Consider the following 20,202-nt stretch of genomic DNA (forward strand, 5'->3'; position numbering starts at 1 on the left):
TACAGCAGCCAAGCTAAAGTAGTGCAACTCTTAAAATAGTTCCCTTAAAGGTAGAACGGTTCTCTTAAAGGTGGAACGGTTACATACACTACAATCCTCCCTTTTTAGCTTAACAGTATATGTTCCCCATTAAACATAACATCATAACATATATACACAACTTCATGTGAAAACAGTTCACAGATTCAGTCTCTGCGGTGGTGCCTCCTGCGCTTCCTGATTCGGTCCGGATAACGCCTCGGTGGTGTAGTAGTTTTCGATGGTGTAGTAGGTTCTTGTTGCTGGGGTGACTCATCTAATAGTCCTTCACTGGACTTAACAGCTTGAACTTCCATAACTTCAGAACCAACATTGCTGACTTCTAAAAGCTCGAGTACCTTGGGAAGTTTTTCTACTTCCAAACTGATTTGACTCAGTTCGGAGGGACCACGTGCGTGACCTGGTAGAGGTGATAATGGTTCAGATGGGTCATCATCTTCTGCTTCGTCTTTTCCTTTTCTGCTTCTTGGAGACTCTTTGGGCTCCACTCCCAGCTGCATGCACAGTTCCTCCTCCTCTTCCTCCTGTTGCCGTAGTAGCGCCACCATCTCCCGGTGTTTCTTAGACTTTTCGTGCTTCTTCATGGTTTTTGCACTTTGGAAGATTTCCCCACAAGCTGGGCAGAACAGGTCGTGGTAATATTCGGTGTCGTCCTGAGCTAGGCCAGTGAGAGGGTCTTCTATTTCCTCCATGCCCAGCTGGACGTTAGCCAGCTTTTGTTCCAAATCCAGACATCTCTCCTGAAGAGACTTCTTCATGTGTTCAGCTTCATCCAGCTTTTTCTGGGCTTCCTGCAAGTCTTTTACTAATGACATCATTTGTGATTTCAATACTTCAACTTCATTCGGAGATTGATTGATCGGACTATTCAATCCCTCTACTGGAGCAGCTGTTTCAGCATTCTGTTGTTCTACATTGACGTGAGTCAGCGTACTCTTGGCATCCAAGGGCTGCTCTGCTGCAATCTTCTCAGTCTGTGTTGCAACCTCAGCTATTTCAATAACTTTTGAGAGCTCCGAACCCCTTTCCTTTGAAGATTGAAGCTCGTGTTCAAGTTTTTCCCATTTCAGAGTCTTGTCCCTCAGCATATGAAGGAGTTGGCTGACCGTTAACTCTTCTGACATCAGACGTTTCCCAGTATCGTCGTCATGTGTTTTTGACGTATAGGCTGCAGGGCTGTTTGTAACCTTGCACTGGGGCTCCTTTGCTGCTTTTAATTCGCCATCATCCGCAGCCTCCACCATTCGAATTTCAACAAATGAATCGTCCGGTGATGCTGCCCCCAACTTCAGTAGGAGCTCGGAATTCATGGCAACCAAATCAGCCTTTTCTGCCTGCAACCTGCTAACAAGCACCTTCAGTTGCTGAACATCTTGCTCCACCAGATTAGAGCACGCACCTTCAGAAACCGAATCAGCTTTGATTCGTTTGGCCTCCTCGCGCAGATGGTTTGTGTGTTCCTGCTCCATTTTCTCCATCAGCTGCTTCTGCTGTCTTTCCAGATTCTCCCACTCTGTGTCAAAGAACTTTTTCGTTGCATTCATCTCTTGCTCAAAACGGCGAATCATTTGTTCTAATTGCTGTTGTAGTTTGAAATGGAGTTGAGTTCGAGCCTGGTGTTCCTCAGAAATGTGCACGTCTGTAGACTGGACAGACTCAGAATTCTCTGTCAAACTATGTTGTTGTTGTTCAGTGGAATTCTGTTCTGATACTTTGTTCTCCTCTGAAGCATAAGCATTTATGCACTCCTTCGTTTTTCCATCATTAGTCTGCAAGTCCATTTTAGACTTGTCTTTTGCACATGGGCTGGTCTTACCATCATCAGTTCCAGAGTCTGAGCTGATTGTCTTCACCGAGTTCTCACTCTTTATTGCTTTTAGGGAGTGCCAGTCCATATTTATTTTCCTGATCCACTCCCGTCCCAGAAGTGGTGGACCTCCCTCAGGCAGTACATACAAGTCCATTCCTTGGTGTTCTTTGCCCTTGTGTCTCACCTTGACTTTTATCTTTCCGATGGGGTATACTCTTTGCCCCGTGTATGTCTGCAATACAATCTTGGTATCTCTCAAGGGTATATGTGAGAATAGCCGCTTGTAGTCCCTTCGGTTTATGACTGTTAGGGCTGATCCTGTGTCCAATTCCATTTTCACTTGGACTCCAGCTATCTTGAGTGTGACCCAGATAGTTTGTAGGTCAGCTTCCTTACTCACATTGTGAATTCTCAGACTACCCAGTTCCTGGCTGTTGGAGTCTGAATCCGAATTCTGTTCATCCGAACTCTTCTCAGCCACCTTATGTACCTTTCTGCACTTTTCCTGCGGTGACTTTTTGTTGCTGGTCTTCGTACCTGACCGGCATACGTTAGCTATGTGACCAAGCTTGCCACATTTTCTACATTCCTGGTTTTTAAACCAGCATTGGTTCTGATCGTGTGTTGTCTTCCCACAACGATAACATTTCGTTGTACCCGAAGCCATTTGATCCACGCTGAGTACCGCTGCCTTCAGCTGCATTTCCACAGTGCCTCTCGCTGCGGCTTCGTGCGATGCTGCAATAAGGACAGCCTTATCAAGTGTAAGATCGTTCTCTTCGAGCAGTCGCTTTTGTGTTCCTTCCTTCGACAACCCACACACGAACTTGTCTCTCAGTGCCTCTGTCAGATTTTCCCCAAACTGACAGTATTTCGCTAGTCTACGCAGTTCAACCAAGTACTCCGCGTTGCTTTCCTCTTTCCGTTGCGTTCTCGCATAAAATTTAAATCGTTCCGCTAACATCAGCGGTGTGGGGTTCAAATGATCCTTCAGGACAGCAACAATATTAGCGAAAGTCTGATCCGCCGGTTTAGCTGGTGATAGAAGATGCTTCAATAGCCCGTATGTCTTCGCACCCATTGAGTTTAGTAAGGTTAGTGCTTTATCATCATTTGATATTTTATTTGCCTTACAATATATCTCTATGCGTTCTACATACGTGGCCCAATCTTCCACATCGGGATCGAAATCGTTGATGTTACCACGCTTAGGCATCTTCGCAATCTTTTTTTGAGAAACAACAACGAAATTTTTCTTTAACTTTTTTTTTCAAAAATGGCGGGTTCCCGCGCTTATCTTCTTCCCCGCCTCCGAGAATGGTGGTTTCCCGCGTTTGTCTTCTTCCCCGCCTAAATGGCGGCTTCCCGCGTTTCTTCCTCTGGCGGGAGGGGTAAAGCTTTGCCCTTGGGCGACGACCGCTGGCTTTCGGGGTTCGCAGCCTGCGCGCCGGCTTCAGTTTATTCTGAAAGCGCGAGAACAGCTGATTGAGTTCCTTGTTCCCTTTCCCGACAGGGGCAACCGGGCGCTGGGGACAACCAGTTGGCGGCAGACAGTTCCAGCTCTTGGTCCTTTGCGGAAAGCTGCTGTAAGCCGCTGGGCGGAAATCTCGCTCGGTCTCCCTCGCTCGGTCCCGTTCTCCCTCGCTCGCTCGGTCTCCCTCGCTCGCACGGTCTCCCTCGCTCGCTCGGTCTCATTCTCCCTCGCTCGCTCGGTCTCGTTCTCCCTCGCTCGCTCGGTCTCTTCTCTCTCCCGCTCGCTCAGTCTCGCTCGCTCGCTCGGGCTCTGTCTCTCCCGCTGGCTGTAACGGCGATTGCCGTATTGCTGCGTTCGCCCTCCCCAGCGGTTTTCAGTCGTGCCTCCCAGCCCCTCTTGCAGTCCGGTCCTTTCCCCCCCGGCTGCGGCTGAGTTCTCCGCGGTTTTTTAAATTTTTTTTTATTTGTTTTATTTTCTCCCGCGCAAGCGGTTCTCGCTCGCTGCGCCTCGCGGCCTCGGTAGCTGCCCGGCCTTGTTTACCGGTCGCGGTCGAGCTTGCTCTCGACGCTGTTGCGTCTCCCAGCCCGCTTGCAGCCCGGTCTCTCACACCGGCTGCATTTGCCTGCACCGCGGCTTCCATGCCTTACGCTGCCCCAGTCTCAGCGCCTCTGGCCCCGACTTCTGTCCGGCTCCTTTCCCCGGCCGTGGTCGAGTTCTCCGCCCTTATATCCTCCGTTTTCTTTTTTTATTTTCTCCCCTACTCACAGTCAACGTGGCCGACTTGCTTTTCGTCGCTGATCGGCTCACCCACCACCGTGATAGAAGGGACGATCACTGCCTGTTGCTGATGGAAGACTTCGTGTCAGAACTCTTCCTTCTTCCTTTGCTCTGCAGACTCGAGTCTTCTCTCAGCAGAATGACGAGGGCGGATGCCTCTTCTCGACGCCCGTTAAACTGCCTTGGATGTATCTCTGCCGCAGGGTAAGATCGAACTCGTCGCCACTGTTAAGTCTGGGTGTTATATTGCGAATTACTACACAGACCACAAGAGTAAACTTTAACAGGACTTTACTGGTTGAAGGTCAGGGCGGAACTGCCCAATAAATCATTACACAGCACTTATGTACTGGTGTGGTCACCACCGGTATTACAGTATACAGCAGCCAAGCTAAAGTAGTGCAACTCTTAAAATAGTTCCCTTAAAGGTAGAACGGTTCTCTTAAAGGTGGAACAGTTACATACACTACACAACCCAGTAATTTGGATTTCACCTTCACTGCTTCCTTTACCTCCTGAAGGCATTGAATTCTTGCTGGGATATGATTTTGTGGCCACTAGTCCCTCTCTGGCACTTAACCCAATTGGCTCTATGCCTGAGTCTTGATTGTGAATCTCCGAAGACTATTTGAGTGCAGTAGGCATCACAGTCTAACCCTGTCCACACCCAATGTCCTCAACAATACACTTTTACAAAGGTTTCTGGAAAGCAATCAGGAGCTGAACCCTCACTGTTCAATTCCCAAACAAAGCAGAAGCTAATTGCAGAGAAGTATTTTGACTGACTTCTAATGATCAGAAAAAATTCAACTCCATTTCATTTGTAAAACAACATTGGCCCAGAACTTCGGGTCTCCACGGGTGAGTACGCATGGGGTACTCACCCGTAGGCCCAATGGAAGTGCCGGTTTCCTGCATGCACTGCGCATGCGTGGGAAACCGGCACTTCCGTTCCCCTGAAAGCAGGGGTTCAGAGGTCGAACGCGTGTGCGGGAGAGGCAGCGCGTGCGCATCGAACTTTGTTTTTTTTTGCAGGTTTCTCCGGGAAGGTAAGTCTCCAGAATTTACACATATAAAAAGCAGGCGTAAGGCCTGCTTTTTACAAGGTAAGTGGTGAATTAATTAAAATTAAAACATTTTTTTCCACAGGTTTATTATTTTTAAATACTTTAAAGAAAGGTAAGTTTATTTTTAGCCCCATTAGAAAATAAAATTATTTTTTCCAAAAATTTAAATTATTGTTTAAAATAGTTATTTCATGTAATTTATAGTTTATTTAAAAAATTTGATTAAAAAAAAAATTATTTGAAGATTTAGTGATGTTTTGGGGCCCGTAGTATTTCTAAGTTTGACAGCACTTCCTGTCAGACTTATGAATGAAGCATTCCCTGCTCCGATTGGCTCTCCATGGCCCACGTGATCCCAGGGGACGCATCGAACTAACTGCACCCCTGGGATACGCAAGCACTGCGCGCCGGCAGCTGGAGCAGGCCCCGGATCGGAATTCCACGTGGGCCCACAGCTCAACGGCTGGCGCGCTAGGTAAGTGCAGGTCGGGGGCTTACACCCGCGGGAAGCCCCTGACCTGAATTTCTGGGCCAACAACTTGTATTTATATAGCGCTTTTAATGTAGTAAAACGTCCCAAGGCGCTGCACAGGAGTATTTTAAGACAAAAAATTTGACACCCGATCCACATAAGGATAAATTAGGGCAGGTGACCAAAAGCTTGGTCAAAGAGGTAGGTTTTAAGGAGCGTCTTAAAGGAGGAAAGAGAGGTAGCGAGGCGGAGAGGTTTAGGCAGGGAATTCCAGAGCTTAGGGCCTGGGCAACAGAAGGAACAGCCACCAGTTGAGCGATTATAATCAGGCTTTTAATCACAAGCCATTGTACAATATTGATGGTTACGATGACGTTCTTACTTCTTGAGGTACAATAAACGCCTCAAATGTACTGCAGCTTTTCAATGCACTTTTTGCCATCTATTGCTCTATGCTTATGATCTTCTGATAGAAGGAAGAAAAGAATACCCTCGTGAACTTAACATTTTCAGTTGTACAAGGTCAAATGTTATGAATTATGTGAGTGGCAAGTTTGAGTATTTTGTGATTCCACACTGTCGATCTGTTTCCAGTCTCTCACCCACTATTCAGTTAAATTTCTCTACCCAATATCTATCTGAAACTCTCATTTGCTTATTAGCTTCACAAAGCTTTTCTCATCCATTCCCTATCAGTCTCAATGCTCCCCCTCCCACATCACTAGTATCCTGATGGTTTTACTAACACAATGACCAGGAGCACTGTGGGGACAAGACTGGATAGCAATTATTCCATTGCACTCTTGCAAAAGCTAGGATACGATTGAGAGGGAATGGGAAAGGTTAGAGCACCCACCAATTAGGTGGGAAAGAGTTTTGAGGCTGGCACTGGGTGGGCAGGAGATCAGGGATTTAAAGCAGAGGCATGCTGGAAAGGAAGGGCTTCATTGATCTGCAGAGATCAGGGATATTTCAGACATGTAGATTAAGCAGAGGAAATCATAAATGCAGAGAAAGGTACTGAAATCTGAACTGATTGAGAGCAGCTGTTTTTTTGTTGAATGTGTATCTGGGGTCAACAAGGCAAGTCATTTAAACTCTTTGTTTTGCATTTGAGTGCCTGGTCACCTATTAACAACTATTATTCACTTGACCTTTCAAGTGTGAACACTGATTTCTGTTACTTTCTGTCATGCAACATCTCTAAATAGGTTGTAAGCTTCTAATGTTTCACATTTTCAATTCTATCATTCACTGAAGTTTTAATTAAAAAAAAAAATTCATTAATATTTGGGGCAAAAATGTTGATCTCACTATTTGCATATATTCACATATATTCAGTGGCTGCATTTAAAAGTACTTCATTGTAATTGAAACACGTTGAGGCATTTCGGAGACACAGTAGTATAATAACAACTTGCATTTATATAGTGCTTTTAACAGACAAAAAAATGCCCTGAGGCACTTAACAGAGGAGGACAGGGACAAACGCCAAACCTTCATGGGAGAGTTGATAGGTGACCAAAATCTTGGTTGAAGAATGCTTTTAAAGGCAGAGAAGGCTTTTTAAAGCTTTTTAACAAACCTCTTAAATACTATTACAACCATTAACCGCTTCTTTGTGGTTGGAGTAGCATACCTAGCTTTTGACTTTTACATGCTTCAGCCAGCTCCCCCCGCAACCCCATTTGTTTTGTTCAGCCCTATATAGGACTCACTTAACTCTTACTTTCCAGTTTTGAGATATCGGAAACATTAACTTATCTTTTCTCTCCATAGGGCTATGTATTTCCAGATATTTTTATATTTATTTCAAATTTTTAGGACTTGTAATTTTGTTTCTTTCGCAGGATGGTGGCGCGCTGTAAATTAATCTCTGACTGCGTAGCAGCATTTTTCATTGTCATGTGCGTAACATCATCAGTCTCTGGGCTTTGAAGAGGTTGCAGTGATGGAGTATATCGGATAGAGTTTATGAATGCAAGCTCCCAGCGCGGAGCCTCACCTGCTGCAAACACATATCGAGAATTTGTGCACCTCCCACAGTTTCCCATTCATTATAAATTCCTGAAATGTGCTCCTGACTGGTGAACTGGGAACTCTCATTCATAAAAGCTTACCTTTTATATGCATGTTCCTCTAATTTGGATATGTGGGGAGGTTTGCTTTGTTAAATTTTCAATTAATAACCTGAATATTTCAAACACACACTAATTTATGTTAGGTTATTTGGGGAACTTTAAGGCAACGTACTGACCTCCAGGAGTTTATTTTTGAGTATTAATTTTTTTTGGTCCACTTGGTATCTAACACAAACAAATTCATCACTATGCTTAACAGTCGCCAGATAACTCTACTGAGAAATCCATACAGATAGAATTTCTGGAGAACAAATTCTCCCTCCCCCCCCCCCATGGGAGGACAAGTTGATAAAGCTATAACAAGAAAAGAAAATGGTATTGAAGGTTTTATAAATAGGGTCATGGGGGAAAAATTTGTGTTCGCCAACAAAGGTGCCGGTATTACTGCAATTAACGGCCGCTGAAAATGGCCTCAACGCTAAGCGAGTGAAATTGATCTGGGGGGCATGGAGATGGGTGGCGCAGCGCGCACCTTCCGTGCAACGCCATCTTGGTGATGTTGCTGGAGGAAACCGGGACAAAGTTTCTGTCCAGGTCCGGTGTTGCACCTTCCCACAGCCCCTGTGAGCGAAGCTGTGGAGCTTGCAAGGAATTGTGGGCAATGAAGAGGTCTGAGAATTAAAGGGGGCACACTGAAGCAATACAAAGTAAAATGCATTGAATCCATACATTTTTCAGCCCTTTCTGCCTTTTAAGAAATGTTCAATATTTAAAAGAAGTTCCAAATTGAATATTCAGCTGTTAAAGCTGAATTACCTTCCTAACTTCAACAAATGGGAAAACTGCCTCAGCACTAACACAAATGGCTCAGGGAAGGGGCACTGAGGGTCTCATATACAGCACTCCAGCTTTGTACAGGGGGGTCAACACTGTAAGAGCGGCCTTCCACCCACAGGGGTAAGGAGGCCTTCCAGAAAGAACGATGTGGGAGTACATCACTAAGGCCATCACTGCCAGCAATGTCGCCCCACCACCTGGCTCCAGTGTCCAAAGAAGCTTCATGACCTGAGACCACTGGTCAAGGTCAGTGAATGCATCTTCAAAAGCCATTTCCTACCAACTGCACCATTAGCCTCACACACTGCTCAGTGCATGTTGCTCAGATTTCGCTAGATGTTCGAAAGATCGAACAAATAGGTTCGCAATTTCCCTTTTAGGGTTCAAATGTAAGTTTGGTCTGAACAAACACACAGGCAACAGATTTCGTGTACAAAGATTTATCTTTAATAAATGCTTAACAAACACCATTCATTATTTAAAGTACAATTCCAAAATATAAAACTCAGAACTTATATTGATATTACCCTGATTTGGTCTGAGGTGATCAATCTCTGTCCGAACCTCTACATAAGGTTTCTGTCCCCAGGTCCCTGCTGTCGAGTGTTGCTCCTAGGTCCTCGCTTCCTATTTCCAGGTTTTTCCTCCTGGCGTATACTATCCTACAATCTGTCCCATCTCTTTGGTTACACATTTGTTACTGTCCTTGCATCCTGATGATTAGTTTACCCTATTGCACATCCTGTCTCATCGCCTTGATTAGTTTACGTCTTACTTCATTTAACTGGCGTCTGTAGTGACCTCACTCGTGTCTGACAAGGTTACCTACGAGTCCTCTGTTTAGAACATTCCTGAACCTCTGCATTATTTATCCATTATCCCTTACACATAGTGATTCCTTCACTTTATTTCAGTTTTCTTACATAGCTTCCATTTCCACATTCCTCCCTTTGATCATTATCATTTGACCAAATGATTTGATCACCATAAGGCTGTTTACCATCGTCGGGGTGTGTCCTTTGTCCTTTGTAAAACCTGATACGCTTCCATTGATTCCACTCGAACCATCAGCCTTTTCTCTAGTCTTTTCATGCTTACCCAAGTGAAGCATAGGCATATAAACACCAGCATGATCATAATTACAGTCAGGTGGGTCACGAGTCTCACCCAGGGGTGTATGTTCACATTTTCACCCCAATTCCAAAGGTCGTCCCACCAAGTATTGATTTTGATTTGTTTAATCTTTTGGTCAATGTCCTGGGTATTCATTTCCACCCTTTCATAGATTTCGTGAACAAGATCAAGCTTATGTCTAATTTTCGTTACATGTTCTTCCTCTAGCTGGATGTTGATGTTGATTTTTGTGAAATATTTTGTCAAGCGATTCTTCAGGTCTATTGACGCATTAACAGTTGCATGCCTCTGGATGTTGATAATTTCCTCATTTCCTATTCTCATCGGTATCAGGGGGTGCGTGCAGAAGGTTGGGTTTTGGATAGGGCAGCCCTTATTCCCATAATGGTAACTAGCTTCAGTGGTGGTAAAACAATGGCCCAGAAATTCGGGTCGGGGGCTTCCCGCGGGTGCAAGCCCCCGACCTACACTTACATATCGCGCTGACATTTGAAGACTGGGCCTGCGTGGATTTCCGGTCTGTGGCCCAGTTCAGCTCCCGGCGCATTGTGCGTGCGTGATCCAGTGGCGTACTTAGTGCGATGAGCCGGCTGGGATCACGTGAGCACTGGGCAACCAATGGGAGTTTGCAAAAGTCCATTCATGAATTAGACATAAGACCTGTCAAACTCATGAAAACTCCGGGCACCCAAAACAGTACTTAAACTTTAAATAAAAGTTAAAAAAACATCCCACTAATTAAATGAACTATTAATAACTATAAAAAACTATTTTAAACAGTTATTCAAATTTCTGCCAAAATTTTTTTTCAAGAAATCGGGTCCAAAAGTACACTTACCTTACTGTAAATTCTTTAAAAATAATAAACCTGTGGAAAAAAATTTCTAACTTTAATTATTAGACCACTTACCTTTTAAAACTAAGTCCTTATGTCTGCTTTTTTCATTCATAAAAAGTGGAGGCATTCACGCACGGACAAACCTGTCAAAAAAAACGAAGTTCAATGCGTACGCGCTGCCTGAAACGTCGCAGGGGAACCGCCTCTTAACCCCTTGGTTTAGAGGAGAGGAAATGCCGGTTTTCCGCACATGCGCTGTGCATGCTGAAATCCGGCACTTCCAACGGGCCCACACGTGAGTACCCCGTCCGTACTCACGCGTTGGGACCCGAATTACTGGGCCAATATATTCCATCACCCATATAAGTGCTTCGAGTGATAGGTTTGTGAATCGCGTTCTCCATGATCAAGGAGCAACTTATGGCCGTATTTCCCTTAAATCCACATCGCGCGGTGCGGGTCGGGTAAATTTTGTATGGGCATATTACTGTTCTTTCTGTAGTGGCACATTGTCCCAATGCAGTTCCCACAAGAGTGCCATTCTGCTTCACAGCATATGGCCTCATTCCTGCCACGGCCACCCATACTCCTTTTTGTATAGTGCCTATGGTTTGGACCTCAAATAATGGCATTCCTTCCTGGTGTCCTATCATGGGGTCTCCTATCACCATCCCTACAGCAGTACTTCCACGGGGGCCCGTACATTCCTCGTTGAACCATACCCTGCTGAGTTTCCGTAGTTCACAGTCACTGATAGTAGCAGGAACATTCTGCTTTATCAGACCCCGGATTTGAGTATTGTTGATCCAAGTGGGTACTTCTTCACGTTTTGCCAGCATTAAGTTTTCTCTCAGCTGGTCCAGCATCCAATTGCCATATGTCATGCACAGTGTTTGTTGTTGGGTTCCGTTCGCCGCCTTTTTGGCTGTGTTAATAAGTTGATTAATAGTCCGTGCATGTCCTTCTAAGACCTTCACCTGTTGTGTTTGGATCCCGATACTTTCCTGTCCTGCCTGTGACTCTTGTCTTTGATTATTATTCAGTTCCTCCAATAACGTTTTGACTTGCTGGGTTAAGGTTTTAACCTTAGAGTTCAAATTAGTTATATCTAGAGTATTTACAGTGGCCATTCCTGCTCCATAGACTGTCCCTGCATCATTCAGTAACCCTCTCTTCCTCCTTTTCCTAGCTGTCTTTGTTTCATTTCCCTGCTTCCCTCCTATCTCTCCCTTGAGCAACATCGAAGTCAAGTCCTGATACAATCTTTTGGTTCCCTCCGGGCACCAATCGGGCAATTGTACATCGATTATATTCAGTACCATAGGTAGTAATTCATATTGTATATTATCATAAACAATTTTGGTCGTGTTTCTTAATATTATTCCTCCCTTGGGTCCCGGCTCGTGTTCAGGGCAGTCCCAAACTGGAACCGGGGTCGTAGGGATCGGGGTGGTGGTCTGAACAATGAGTGGGGTAGTTGGCTCGGGGGTAGTAGGTGTCTGCAATACCTGAACCACTAGCTTTCCTTGGTGTTTACACAAGCACGTTGGTTTTAAGCTGTTCTGTGGATTACTGATTAGGTTTCTTACAGTTGAATTGCTGCTACATCCTACCATAATCTGTAAGGAGGTGCTTATCTTGCTTATGTTGCAACACAGTTGTTTATCTATCTTAGTACAATTCATCTCATACTCTGAACCAACAGGATTTGCCCCCGATAGCACCCTATGGGTACCCCCTGTGTTCTGCATAGCCATCCATACTATAGCCTTAACATCTTTTCCCGTACACGCAATACACACAAAGTTCAGTTGAGTTTCCGTTGCCGTCTCATAGCAGGTTTTTCCTTGGCTGCTACACCTGCACTCATTGTTGCCATTGGTAGGTACGTGAAAACCTGCATTGTTGTCTTGGGCACAGTTCTGACTGTTCCGTCCGTCTGCGGTAATAGTTACATCCGAGTTCTCAGTGAGAATGATACAGCCAAACACCAGACCACAGTACCCCAGAAGGGTGGGTACTGGGACTTCCATGTGCAATAATCAGTTACCTAGAAAGCAAAAGAAAGCTCAGGGTAGCAACTGCTCTTATTTACAGTTCTATCTTTTCTGATACCCGACACAACCGTTTGGGTCGTCCTGGACTGGGCGGGGGTAAAGGATGGTTTCTAGTCCAGTTGATGGGTCGGATTAAAGATGGGGTTCGAGAGGCCATCCACATACACGTGGGTTTTGATTTTCTGGTCACCGTCGCCCTCCCTAAATTTTGTCTGAAAGGGGCCATCAAGGTCACTTGATGACAAAATTTTACATTCATGCGGGTCTCCTGGGTACAGCATGTTCTGCACTAAGTTCGTCAATTTAGGTTGATATTTAACATTGATATCCCTCCCTTGTAGGAGTAGTGTCCATCTGGCCATTCGCTGTGAACTGACCGAGCCATCTTTAAGGCTACCATCCATAAGCATTTTAATAGGCGTGTGTGTGGTTAGGATAATTAAAGGGTTAAGTCCGACGATTGGAGAGAATTTGTGCACAGCCCAAAACACACTGAGTAAATTTTTCTCACAGGGTGAGAACGCTAACTCAACAGGGGTCAGAACTCTAGAAGCGTAACCAACCGGCTAGAGCTTCCCAGAGTGTTCCTGTAATAATACCGCTGATAGGCCGGCCTCACAAGCGGCAGTCTCCAGATAAAAATTCAGAGACATGTCGGGGCTGCGTAGTGAAGAGGCTTGGGTCAAGGCTAATTTTAGCTGGTTAAAGGAATCCGTATGTTGTTGGGACCATTCCCATGCCACTCCCTTCTTTAGTAAGTTATATAAGGGTTTTGCCAGTAAAGAGTAGTCCTCAATGTGGTCCCGGCAATATCCGGTGATCCCTAAAAGGGACCAGAGGGATTTTACATCTGTGGGAGTAGGCAACTTGGAGGCGGATCTTTTTCACTCTCCCGTTACCTCCCTCTGTGATTTGCATTCCCAAGTAATGCACTGACCGTTTTGCAATCTGCGCCTTTTTAGGGTTTACCTTTACCCCAATCTTGCGGAGGGTTTTAAATAGTTGCTGTAACAGGACCTTATGTTCCTCCATGGTGTCAGTTTGGAGGAGGATATCAACTACATACTGAATGAGTGCTGAGGGCTGGGAAAATCCCTTCAAACTATTTGCCAGTATGTTTGAGAATATTGAGGGGCTGTTACAGAAACCTTGAGACAACTGGGTCCAAGTGTACTGCTGTCCCTTGTGAGTAAAAGCAAATTTGTACTGGCATTCTTTTGCTAAGGGTATGGACCAAAATCCATTACTGATGTCCAGGACAGTAAAGATTCCATTATAAATGATGTAATAGCAGAGCACTTGGAAAACAGTGACAGGATCGGACAAAGTCGACATAGATTTACAAAAGGTAAATCATGCTTGACTAATCTACTGGAATTTTTTGAGGATGTAATTGGTAGAATAAATAAGGGAGAACCAGTGGATGTGGTGTATGTGGACTTTCAGAAGGCTTTCGATAAGGTCCCGCATAAGAGATTAGCGTGCAAAGTTAAAGCACATGGGACTGGGGGTAAGGTACTGGGCCAGAAATTCGTGTCCAAATGCGTGAGTACGGTCTGGGTACTCACGCATCTGGCCGGTGGAAATGCTGGCGTTCAGCATGCACAGCGCATGCGGGGAACGCCAGCATTTCCAGTCCTCTGAACGAAGGGGTTCAGAGGCACAGCGCGTGCGACTGCACAGGCAGTGCTTGCGCAGTGAACTTCGTCGATTTCATTCATGGATTCAGTGAGGGTAAGTCCTTACAAGTTACACTTGAAAAAAGCATGTGTAAAGTTGTTCCAAGGCTGCGGAGGAAGATATATTTTATCGTGGAGCTTCTGAAAGGCAATATTTTTGTTTGGGAAAGGGAGGGAAGTTATTTTAAGAAATTTTAAGTAAGTTTTAAAGTATAAATTTTTTTTTTTAAACGAGTTTTCAGAACGGTAGGTAGAAGGAGCAATTGTGGCTGTGTGAATGGAATGTGAAAATGAGTGTTCTAAAATGAGTAATGTAACATTTCCAGCACTTTTAAGAAAGAAACTTTTCATCAGTAATAAGTAATTATGTATGTATGTCCGCATATACTCCTTTACGTATATGTATGTATGTTTTATATTCCTTTACTTATGTGTATGAATGTATGTTTTTAATTATGATTTTCCAATAAGTTACTTTCTCTGAAAGTCATAATTAAATACATACATTCATACACATAAGTAAAGGAATATATACATACACGCAAAGGAATATATACAGACATACATACATAATTACTTAAAAGAATATATTACTGATGAAAAGTTTCTTTCTTAAAAATGTTGGAGTCATTTTCACATTTAATAAACACAGCAAATTCAATTCACATAGCCACAATTGATCCTTCTACCTACAGTACTGAAAACCCGTTTTAAAAAACGAAAATAAACTTTAAAACTTACCTCAGCATTTCTTAAAATAACTTTCCTCCCTTTCCCAAACAAAAATATTGCCTTTAAGAAGCTCCACGATAAGAAATATCTTCCTCCGCAGCCTCTGGAGCAACTGTACTCATGCTTTTGTCATGTGTAAGTTGTAAGGACTTGACCTCACTGAAAGCATGAATGAAAGCGGCGAATTTTACTGCGCACGCGCTGCCTGTACAGTCGCACGCGTTCTGCCTCTGAACCCCTTCGTTCAGAGGACAGGAAATGCTGGTTTTCCCCGCATGCGCTGTGCATGCTGAAAACCGGCATTTCCTCCGGCCAGACGCGTAAGTACCCCGACCGTACTCGCGCGTTTGGAAGGGAATTACTGGGCCAACATTTTACATGTCAATAAAATGAAAAATTTAACAATTGCACGATTTGCCCCCTCGCATCTGCGACTGAGGGTCCAAGGAGGTGCATTGCGCAAGAGGTCATCGTCGTACGTATCCTCACACTGTTCCCTTTCGGGAACTGTATGAAGTGGTGGGAGGATTTCTGGCCACGTTAACACTCCTTCCGTGACCATAACCATCTTCATACCAGCCATTAGGGTGGTTAGTCCTATGGCGTGAGGGTTTTACGGGCTCCCACAACCCATCTGAGGGGGGGGGCCACCCACACCAGCGGACGCAAGTATCCCGCTGGATGTCCACCCAGAATTTATAGTTGGCGCTCCGACTCCACTTGCCGGGACTGTCTGGAGCGGGGTTCGAAACCCGACTCCTTCTGGCTCAGCGGCAGGGATGCTTACCGCTACGCAAAAGGCCCACTCCGTGCAAAAGGTGACACCCATACGTTTCCTGTGCCTTTTCCCTCCCCGTGACTGGAGCCCTATGCTGCCACTTGAAAGACCAAGCTATCATCTGTCCTTTTTGCGGCGCCTTTGACTTCTCATTACCAATGATGAGCAGGCGCTGCGCCTCCACCTCGTTGAGGAGATTGCTGAGGTCATCATCAGTTCAATTGTGAGTTCTTTTAATGCCGTGAATTGTGCTCATTCCAGCCATTTCACGTTGCTAATCGGATTGGGCCTTTGGTGTAGCGGTAGGATCCCCGCCGCTGGGCCAGACGGGGTAGGGTTTCGAACCCCGCTCCAGACAGTCCCGGCAAGTGGAGTCGGAGCTCCGGCTCTAAATTCTGGGTTGACATCCAGTGGGATATTTGCGTCCGTGGGTGTGGGTGGCCCCCCCTCCTTGTATAGCTTGTGGGAGCCCGTAAAACCCTCCCGCCATAGGACTAACCACCCTAATGGCTGGTTCAAAGATGGTTACGGTCACGGAATGAGCGTTAATCACGGCCATAAATCCTTCCACCACTTCATACAGTTCCCCAAAGGGAACAGTGTGAAGACACGTGTGATGACGACATTGCTAAATAAATAAATGGAATTTTAAAAATTCTTTTAGGGCTTTTAAAAGTCTTTAAATTGCTTTAATTCTGTTTAAAACTACTTCAGATTCTTCAAAATAATGTAAACGTTTTTAAAAGTTTATAAAAGTTACCAAAAGCTTCATAAAAATACCAAAAACCTATTTAAAATGCTGCTTTGCATGTAAAAATGCTTAGCAGCTTGTGAGAAACATTGGGGGCGTGTCCTATTAAACTGAGACCTCAAGGGGCGTGTCTCAGTTGCTCAGCGCGCTACAGGCTTCGCGCTGGCTGCACTCCTGGGCGGCGTGACGTCAGACGCTGTCCGGGAGTCAACATTTTAAAACAGCAATTCCAGGCGTCCCTGAAGCTCAACGGCCGGCGCGTCGGGTAAGTGCAGATCGGGGGCTTACACGCGCGGCAAGCCCCCGACTCAAATTTCTGGGCCACTGCCTTGGATAGAGAACTGGTTGGCAGACAGGAAGCAAAGAGTTGGAATAAACGGGTCTTTTTCCAAGTGGCAGGCAGTGACTGGTGGGGTACCGCAGGGATTGGTCCTTGGACCCCAGCTATTCACAATATATATTAATGATCTAGACGAGGGAACTAGATATAATATCTCCAAGTTTGCAGGCGACACAAAGCTGGGTGAGCATGTGTGCTGTGAGGAGGATGCAGAGAAACTCCAGTATGATTTGGACAGGTTGGCTGATTGGGCAGATGCATGGCAAATGCATTATAATGTGGAGAAATGCGAGGTTATCCACTTCGGTGGCAAAAACAGGAAGACAGATTATTATCTGAATGCAATAGATTGGGAAAAGGGGAAGTGCAACGAGACCTGGGTGTCCTTGTGCATGCAGGTGCAGCAAGTGGTTAAGAAGGCAAATGGTATGTTGGCCTTCATAGTGAGAGGATTCGAGTACAGGAGCAAGGAAGTCTTGCTGCAGTTGTATCGGGCCTTGGTGAGACCACACCTTGAATATTGTGTGCAGTTTTGGTCACCTTATCTGAGGAAGGATGTTCTTGCCATGGAGAGAGTGCAGCGAAGATTCACCAGACTGATACCTGGGATGGCAGGAATGACGTATGAGGAGAGATTGGGACGATTAGGCTTATATTCGCTAGAGTTTAGAAGAATGAGAGGGGATCTCATTGAAACTTATAAAATTCTAACAGGACTAGACAGGCTAGATGCAGGAAGGATGTTCCCGATGGCGGGGGAGTCCAGAACCAGGGGTCACAGTCTAAGGATAAGGGGTAAGCCATTTAGGACTGAGATGAGGAGAAATTTCTTCACCCAGAGAGTGGTGAACCTGTGGAATACTGTACCACACAAGACAGTTGAGGCTAATTCATTAAATATATTCAAGAAGGAGTTAGATATATTTCTTAAGGCTAAAGGGATCAAGGGATATGGGGAGAAAGCAGGGACAGTGTACTGAATTTGGATGATCAGCCATTATCTCATTAAATGGCAGAACAGACTCGAGGGGCCGAATGGCCTACTCCTGCTCCTATCTTCTATGTTTCAGAGTGCTCTGCTATTACATCTTTTATAATGGACTCTAGCATTTTCCCCACTACCGATGTCAGGCTTTCCGGTCTATAATTCCCCGTTTTCTCTCTACCACCTTTTTTAAATAGTGGGATTACATTAGCTACCCTCCAATCCATGGGAACTGTGCCAGAGTCTATAGAATTTTGGAAGATGACCTGCAATGCATCTACTGTTTCTAGGGCCACTTCCTGAAGTACCCTAGGATGTAGATTATCAGGCCCTGGGGATTTATCGGCCTTCAATCCCGTCAATTTCCCCAACACCATTTCCGTACAAATACTGATTTCATTCAGCTCCTCCCTCTCATTAGACCCTATGTTCCCCGACATCTCTGGGAGGTTATTTGTGTCCTCCTTGGTGAAGACAGAACCAAAGTATGTATTTAATTGGTCTGCCATTTCTTTGTTCCCCATTATAAATTCCCCTGATTCTGACTGCAATGGACCTATGCTTGACTTCACCAATCTTTTTCTCTTTATATATCTATAGAAGCTTTTGCAGTAAGCTTTTATGTTCCCTGCAATCTTACTCTATTTCTCCTCTCTTAATTAATCCCTTTGTCCTCCTTTGCTGAATCCTAAACTGCTCCCAATCCTCAGGTTTGCTGCTTTTTCTGGCCAATTTATATGTCCTCTCCTTGGATCTTATGCTATCCCTAATTTCCCTTGTTAGCCACGGTTGAGCCACCTTTTTTGTTTTATTTTTATGCCAGACAGGGATGAACAAATTCTGTAGTTCATCCATGCGATCTTTAAATGTTTGCCATTGCCTATCCACCGTCAACCCTTTAAGTAACATTCCCCAATCCATCCTAGCCAACTTGTGCCTCATACCATCGTAGTTTCCTTTATTTAAATTCAGAAAGAGCGGCGGCCGCCATTTTATCACCATTTCATGACACTATGGAGTGGCGCTAAGCAGATCAATTTCTAGCCCATAGAGTACAAAAGCAAAGAGATAATGTTAAAACTACACAAATCATTGGCTAGGCTGCAGTTAGAATATTGGCTTGAATTTTAGTAGTTTGGCGGGTTGGGAGCGGGGGTCGGGGATCCCGGGAGAACAGGTTTGCATGGGAAACATCTGTATCCCACTCGTAGCCAGACAGATTGAGAGGCTGGCTGCGGATGGGTAGGCCTGCGGCACTAGGCCACAAAGAGGAGGGAGGGAGGGATCGCTTGGGGGCTGGAGGAGCATGAGGAGGGCTGGAGGATCAAGGCCGCAGGGGGTCGGGAATGATCAGCGGACCAAAGGAGCAAGGGGGTGTGGGTGGGGGAGGTTGGAATTGATCAGGGTGGGGGCTTGGCAATGATCAGGGGCCAGAGGAGCAGCAGGGGGCGGGGCGGATGGTGTGCAGAGAACGATCGGGGTCAGGAACAGCAGATCGGGGGCCAGAGCAGAAAGGGGGGATCGGCAACAATCAGGGGCCCGAGGCACGTGAGCTTCATTATAATAATTAAATGGAAGACCTGCCTCCTGGGAGTGGATTGGCTGCCTGCCCCTCCCCTCCCCCCCTTCCCCCCCGTCCCGCCTTTGTTAAAACAGGAAGTGGGCAGTTTGGAGGCAGGTTCTGGTCGAGATTCAGATTTCTAACACTTTACCTTCCCACACGACATCAAGCCACCTATTTTTTTAGGTTAAAATTCCCCTCATTGTGTCCAGCTTTGAGCGATCTGCGTTAGAAAAGATATCGAGGCCATGGAGAGTGTGCAGAAGAGATTCACTAAGATGATACTAGGGATGAGAAGCTTTAATTATGAAGAGATATGAGAGAACCTGGGGTTCTTTTCACTAGATCTTGTGAGAACTTGGCGTGGTTTGTGAGATTTTGTGTAAATTGCTACTGTGTAAATTTTTATCCTGTTACCGGAATGATGTGATTGTATCGTTCATAGTTTGTGGTGAGTTTCTGTATGCGGTGCTCGATCGTCAAGTGGTTGATTCATCGCTCTTCAGTTTTTGGACTGATCGTTCTCACAACTGAGCCAAAAATGCCCAAGATAGCAGAATTCTTTTTAAACTAGGTCTGACCTGGTCTGAATGTAGATACATTTACTCGGAGAAAATACAGGGAATCAGGACATTGTATCATTGTAAATCTCATGCTGGAATGCAAGTAGTCTATAAATGCTGATTGGATCCTTGCAATTGCAAGGTTTAATTAACATACTGGGTGGGAGGGGAGGCTGGTGCTCATTCTACACTTTATTTGTGTTTCATTGCCATATTATAAATATTCA

The sequence above is a fragment of the Somniosus microcephalus genome, chromosome 13, assembly GCF_052327205.1.
Source record: "Somniosus microcephalus isolate GS21.2 chromosome 13, FLI_Smic_1.0, whole genome shotgun sequence".
NCBI lineage: Eukaryota > Metazoa > Chordata > Chondrichthyes > Squaliformes > Somniosidae > Somniosus > Somniosus microcephalus.